The sequence below is a fragment of the Dipodomys spectabilis genome, unplaced genomic scaffold (assembly GCF_019054845.1).
Source record: "Dipodomys spectabilis isolate Male_0828 unplaced genomic scaffold, ASM1905484v1 ptg000108l, whole genome shotgun sequence".
Taxonomy (NCBI): Eukaryota; Metazoa; Chordata; class Mammalia; order Rodentia; family Heteromyidae; genus Dipodomys; species Dipodomys spectabilis.
This window is the reverse complement of record NW_024870785.1, coordinates 8,704,800-8,711,938: the sequence shown is the minus strand read 5'-3', so window position 1 is coordinate 8,711,938 and position 7,139 is coordinate 8,704,800.

The window sequence follows — 7,139 nt, the reverse complement described above, 5'->3', positions numbered from 1 at the left end:
TTCCATTGTGCTTCTTCTGCAGTATGCAGCTTCAGGGAGAAAAGAAGGATTATGTGGAATCATGTGAGGAGTCTCCTTCCTGTCCAATGCCTGCCCAGGGCATATCTCAGCAAGGCCAGCACAGGAGCCAGTCAAGTTTCTCTGATCAGGAGACCCAAGCCCCTGGGAGGCTGGAGGAGTTGGGGAGGAGGGCAGACAAGCCCAGAGTCTCTGTGAACCAACTCAGCCAGCTTGCATATTATGCACAAGTATGGCTTTATATTAATATCTTCATACTAGACCCCTGTGTTTGTTTTTCTCTAGATTTGTAAAGACCTAGGATTTGCGATTGTTTTTACTTCTTTCTCTCTCTAGCCCTTGCTTTTAGGAATAGTTGGTGTTGGTGTACAAAACCTTTGTTTCGGCACCATTTTAAAATTTCTGTTTGGCTTGCTATCTTTGTCTCCAGTTAGAGATACAAACAGAAAGGTAAATTAGAAGGAGAGTATAACAATTTAGCCAAGAAATTGCAATGGTTTGAATGAAGGCAATGACAAGGGGGGGGGGGTGGAGAGGCTATAGGTTCAAGAATTATTACGTACCTAGAATAGATGCTATGTGATCACTGAGGGACTGCACTTTTTGGTAGGAAAAGCTACCTAAAATGCAAAGTGGACAGCTGAGGCACTGTTCAAATACAGACTACTCTCTACCCCACATGAGCATTTGCTTAAATGTTAAGAATTTGTGGCAGTAACCTGTGGCTAACAGCCCAGGTTCAGGAGCCAGACCATATGATTGGGGTCCTAACCCTGCACTTTAGTAGCTATGTGATCATGGGCAAGTTATTTAACATTTCTGATCCTCTGTTCCACTAGAGGGATCACGTCTATTGGGTTGTGGTAACTATTGCATAAATGAATGCATGTAAACTGTCTAGAACAGTCCTCTGCTTTGTGACCAATGCTTATATGTATGTATATATATGTATCTATCTATGATAGGAAAGTTTTCATTGTCATTAAGGAGTTTTATAGTTTCAGTTTTCATAGTTCCTTTGTTTTATACTTAGAAACAGGGTATATCTGGTGAAGAGAGGAAACTGTTTCTTGATGTTTGTGATTGGGGGTTGTTAAATTCTCAAGCACCCTGTTGTTTTGCTGGGAATTGCTTCCCGTTATAAATCTCTCTGAAATTGTCATTTCTAGGAAACAGATATCCAGATGTGTGTTGTGGTTGGGAGGCTGGATGATGAGTCATTAAGTGTAGTCCCGTAAGAGCTGATTCTCAACACGTTTTAGGGAGGAGCACCCTGGACCACTGGACTTGTGGCCTCTGGCCCAGTTGTGGCTAAGACTAGGGGAAAAGGTTTTGTGGAGTGGATGTGTCTCTGAGTAAGCTGCTCTGCAAAGCAGAGTACATACTTCCATCAAGTTGTACAAACTAGTTGTACACTAAACACAAGTGAAATGTCAACAGCAAATATAAACCCATAGGGGAAACTTCCAATGCACACTGTGGACTAATCTAAGAAAGGGAGGATGTGTCAGAAGGTACAAGCCAATGACTATGTTGCATGTACTAGGTGCTCAACCAACACAGGTTGATTTGATTATATTGTAATGGTTCTTGAAAATACAATCCTGGAATATGTGTGTTCTTGGTCTAAATAAAATATCCAATTGCATATGGATTTACTAAGAAAAATGAATTACATGTTATAGATTATGTATTTACATTCTTATTGTTATAATATATATTGTATTTGTACATCGTAGATTTTACATATTAATCCCTCATAATAGGGTCTTCAAAATCTATAAAATGGAACACAGATAAAGTCACAGTTTGTTATGGTCATCAATATAATTTTTGTGATATGAATATACTTGAAAACACACTAGGTTAATAAGCAGAACCTAGCTGAGGTGTGGCTCAAGTGGTAGCATGTCAGCCTTGAGGAAAAAAGCGAAGGGGCAGTGTCCAGGCCCTGAGTTCAAGTCCTAGTACCCGCACAAAACAAAAAGCACCCCCCCCCTCAAAATAAACCCAACCAAAAAAGAACTTAGTTGGTCCCCTGCTGTAAAATCATTCAGGCTTATCTCAAACACGTGGGTTTTGCATATCACTGAGGACCTGGAACTTCCCTTGCATCAAAATCGAAAGGGGCAGCCCGGCCTGGTATTTTAAAAATATTCAAGATAATGTTATGAGGGATGGAATTACTGGGGTCCATTTTGGTATCTGTACTTTATATATGCCATGTTGAGTCATCTGCCTCAAATCTGAGGTCACCACAGTCTAAATGTGACTTACCCAATACCTGTGCCAAAGTAAACAAACATACTTAACCACTCAGTTGAACCATTTCCTTAAGTTTCATGAGGATAACAATTTGATACTGTGTTCCTAGTGTTCAACAGAGTGCCTGGCACATGGTGGGTATTAATTTTAGTGAATGAACAAATAAAAAATAGATAAGGTATGCCATATTGTATTTTCCCTTGATAGCATCCACAGGGCCCCAAAAATTTATCAGGCCTTTTCCAACTGCCTTTGTGTCTTATTCAGAATGCTACTGCACAAGACTCTATGTACTTGCTAGAGATGGCCCTTAGTCCAGCAGCTGGATTAGCTCTTCAGCTCCACCTGCTGATGCATCAAGTGGATGTTGGGCCTTCCTAGCTTCTTGTGGGAGCCAACACTGGAAAATGTACGATTTGTGCTGTGAGAACTGGTCCTCTTGCAAGGGAGATGGGTCTAGGAATGTTGATCACATCCTGCCCTTTATATCTGTACCATTATCCCCCACATGAAGGTTCTCATAGGTTGTCCCAGTAACAGTGAGGACTGAGGATGGGAAAAGAACAGAGGCAATGGGGCTACTACTACATACTTTAGGGCTGTAAAATTAAAGTCCTAGAACACAGTCTCTTTCCCTGTCTGCTGTCTTTAACTCCATGATAATATGTTTTATGTAAACTATGACTTGGGAGAGTACATGGCTTTTGATGAAACTGAGAACCCTGAAGAACATCAGCTGGGAGATATATGAAGAGATAAAGAGATTTTCCTTAACTATATTTGCACAAAATAGAACTTGATATTCTTGGTACTAGTCACTCTTACTTCATTTATGCTAGCCTTACTCCTTCACTCTTAGAGCTTAATCCAAAGCCTTTCCAGAGCATTTTAGTGCTTGCTGGTTTATGGAGTGATCTGGGAAATGGCTTGCTTCCATCTTGGCTTCGTTTTTCACCACCAGCTCTATTTTATGGGGGTGGCAAGCGAGGACAAGAAGTGGAGGGGCCCTGAATCAAGCACGACAGAGTGTGCAGATTTATTTTCTTCACTTTAATATAACAACGCCCCTCAGGGTCTGAGTTAGCATCATCATTTTTCCTTAGTCTGCGATGTGAAGGCTGCCATCTCCTCGTAGAGAGATTGATGCCCCCTTTACTCTGACTAATCAGGACTAAGAAACTCAGCAGGGATTCTTCAAAATTTGCTGGGCTCAGAGGCTCTCCCTTAGGCTTGGAAATCAAGAGTCATAGAGCTCATTAGGATCAAACATAAGATAGTCGTGTCCAGGAAAAGAAAGCCAATAAACACTTCATTACTCTGTCCATGCTGGGGGTAGGCTATACACATCATTTAATGTCTTTTCATAGTGGAGATTCAGGTAGTCGTCCCTGTGTCACTATGCAGCTGGAGAAGCAGAGAAACAGACTGATATCTTGACCACCAGGATGTGAACAGCCTAGTGGACTATGCCATATCGTTCAAGGCTTCTCAGGAGCAGGGCTACAGTCACTCTTAGCAAGTCAAGCTCTTGAATGCATTATGAAAGCTATTACATTCTAGACTGCTGGTTTGGGTAACTCCTAGATCTAAAGCTATGCCTACATCTACTACATCATCATCATCATCTTCATTTGGCCATTCTTTCCCAACTCTTCTAGTTCTTCCTCAAGCTGGAGGGACACTGTAGTCTACAAACATGGACATGGGCTTTCCTGAGCACTTTGATGAACAACTATCCCAACATTCAGAAGTGCATGGAGCACAGAGTGTCTAGCTTCCAAGCCTTACTTAGAGAAAAGCTGTAGGAGGCCACTCGGCTGAGGTTATGTCAGCCAAAGCTGAGGAAGGCAAGAACTCGAAAATCCAGTCATTTGAGTGTGACACAGACAACTCTGGCGGGAATTATTCATTTCAGAGCTCCCTGCTGATTTGGCTGGAGCTTGCTTCTCCCCATCACCTTCCTTTCCAAAGTGCTGAGGACCCCATAAATATCCCACACTCCCAACTCCACCTGAATGACAACTTCTTCTATCTCAGCAATGGGTTCTTACCTTCTGGCACGCTTGGCAGAGTTTTGTGCTTAGACCTTCAGACTTTACTCTTGATTTGTACACCATGTGTGTTTAGGAAACTACTTTTTTCCTTTCAGCAAATCTTAGCTTTCAAACTATTGTTCTATGGATAAAAAAATAAAAGTGAATTTTCAACTCAAAGTTGAGGAATGACTCCTATTCTAGGTTGTGCCTAGCCTTTACTTGAAGCCATGAATGCCACTGATTCAATGAGCAGTAGCCATAAGGCAAAAAGAAATTGTAAAAAAAAAATAGTTGGAAAACATTTTGGAAATATTATTTCCCCGTGTCTTTACTAAAGTCATACTCTGCAGGGCCAGGCAAATGCTGGATGTCTTTCAGCCATGCTGCAGTCCTTGAATCTCTTTTTTTAGGAGGCTCCATTGTTCTAGGCCATTTGGGAAAGTAAGCATGAGGTCTTGAGTTCAAAGCACAGTAAAGAAAAAAAAGGGGGGGGGGGCAGGAAAGTCACTTGGTCCTTATATAGGGCAAAGTAGACAGCTTCCTAAACCACACCTTGTGACTTATTATTGAGCATATAGTATAAGCTATGCACTATTCTAAGTCTCTACAGGTGTTGCTGTATTTCTCACAAGAACCTTAAGAGAAAGTTGCTCTGGATGTCTCCATTTCACCTAAGAGGGGAAGGAGGCACAGAGAAACACAGAAGGCAGCTTTTCGAGTTCAGCCTCATGGATTGGGAAGTGAGGGTGTATTCCGTTGCTGGGTAGTTGTTTGCAGAGCAGCCTGCAAACACACTGGGGAAGTTCCAGTGCTTGGGGGGGGGGGGGGGCGACGACAGAGGGCTGAACATGGTCCCGGCACTGCTGGAAGCCAAGGATGGTTAGAGCATGCAGGTTTTGGACCATCGCTGAATAATTTGGTGTTTTTGTGGTGTTTTTTTTGGGGGGTAATATTTGCGTTTTTGTGTTTCCTTGATGTCTGTCTTCTAGGCGACTACACACCAAGGGACCTCTGCTGTTTAATTTTCTTTGACATCTCATTTGGAAAAAAAAAAAAAATCACCACCACATTCCTAGGTGGGAAAAAATTCCCCACCTAGGTTTCTAGGAATGATGATGATGTTTTTTGTGTGGTAGAGGATGTGTCCTGCGCAGACCATCCTCCGTCCAAGGTGCTCCATGTTAGGTCTGCTCCTGGATGGCTAGCAGACTCCACCCTCCTCGCAGCAAAGTCTCCACCCAGTACCTGCGTTACCTAGGCAACTGGGACACCTGGAAGAGGTCACATCTGCATCCGCTGAGGTCACATCTGAATTTGATGTGGCCACACCTTTCCCCGCCCATATTGTACATAAGGCCTAGCCCAGGCCCAGACGCTCTCTTGCTCTTCTTTTCTAGCTCTCTCTGCTCTAGCTCTTTCCTCTCTCTTTCCCAGCCACGTGGAGTGCCAACCTTGCCTGGTCCCAGCAGGTCTACTGAATAAACCTACCCCTTACCTGAATACCACGTGAATGCTACTGTTCTCACCCCTCTCTCTGCTCTTTTCTAGCTCTTTCCTCTCTTTCCCAGCTCTCTCTCATTCCCAGGCCTTTCCCAGCCACGTGGAGTGCCAACCTTGCCTGGTCCCAGCAGGTCCACTGAATAAACCTACCCCTTACCTGAATACCACGTGAATGCTACTGTTCTCACCCCTCTCTCTGCTCTTTTCTAGCTCTTTCCTCTCTTTCCCAGCTCTCTCTCATTCCCAGGCCTTTCCCAGCCACGTGGAGTGCCAACCTTGCCTGGTCCCAGCAGGTCCACTGAATAAACCTACCCCTTACCTGAATACCACGTGAATGCTACTGTTCTCACCCCTCTCTCTGCTCTTTTCTAGCTCTTTCCTCTCTCTTTCCTCTCTTTCCCAGCTCTCTCTCATTCCCAGGCCTTTCCCAGCCACGTGGAGTGCCAACCTTGCCTGGTCCCAGCAGGTCTACTGAATAAACCTACCCCTTACCTGAATACCACGTGCGTGCTGGTGCTGTTCTTACTCACCTACCTCTTTTTAAAAACCTCACACTCATCTCACTGAGTGCCCCCCCCCCCTGTCATGGGGGAACTCTTCTTCTCCAAGGCCCCCATCACCTCTCCCATCACCCAGGTTCGCCTCTCCCCGAGCCAGCTCACTGCGGCCACCACCTGCGGAGGCAGGACCTCGGCAGATGTCTCCTGGTTAGTCCTCGTTGTGTCTTCCCTGTTTCTGTCGGGGACGGGCGGCGCCTGGAGACTCACCTGCATAGGTGGCTCATGCCAAGCGGCCCAGGCGGACCAAGATGGCGGAGGCCCGGCCGCGCCCGTCACGGCCGGCTGCGGGGAGGGCCCGGGGCCAAGCACGAGCAGAGTCAAACGCAGCCGCACGCCAGCCAGCAGACATGCGAAAGGAATCCGTGTCGAGGTCGACTCTGAAGCTGCCGTGACTTTGTGGATTCCAGGGTTGAGCGGGAGCCGGAAGCGCTCTCCCGCCGTCGCCGTGGTTACAGTTCCCCGGATGTTGTCTCGTGTTCTCGCGAGACTCACACGCAGGCGCCAGGGCGGCGGGACCGCGCGGGACCCGGTTGGAAGGTGTGGGGGAAGCGTGTGGTAAGGTCGGGCGTTGGTGGGCCTCGCTTTTCCTAGCTGCGCGGCTTCGTTTTCTTTGAGTGGGAGACCTGGGAGACCGTGTCCGAGCTCGCACACCCGGGCCGAGCCTCGGGTCTCCTGGCTTGGTTTCATGTTTTTAACGGTAATCTGTGAGGTCGGCCCGGACCATGGTCCCGCTCCCCCTCCTCTGCACTGACTAGTCATC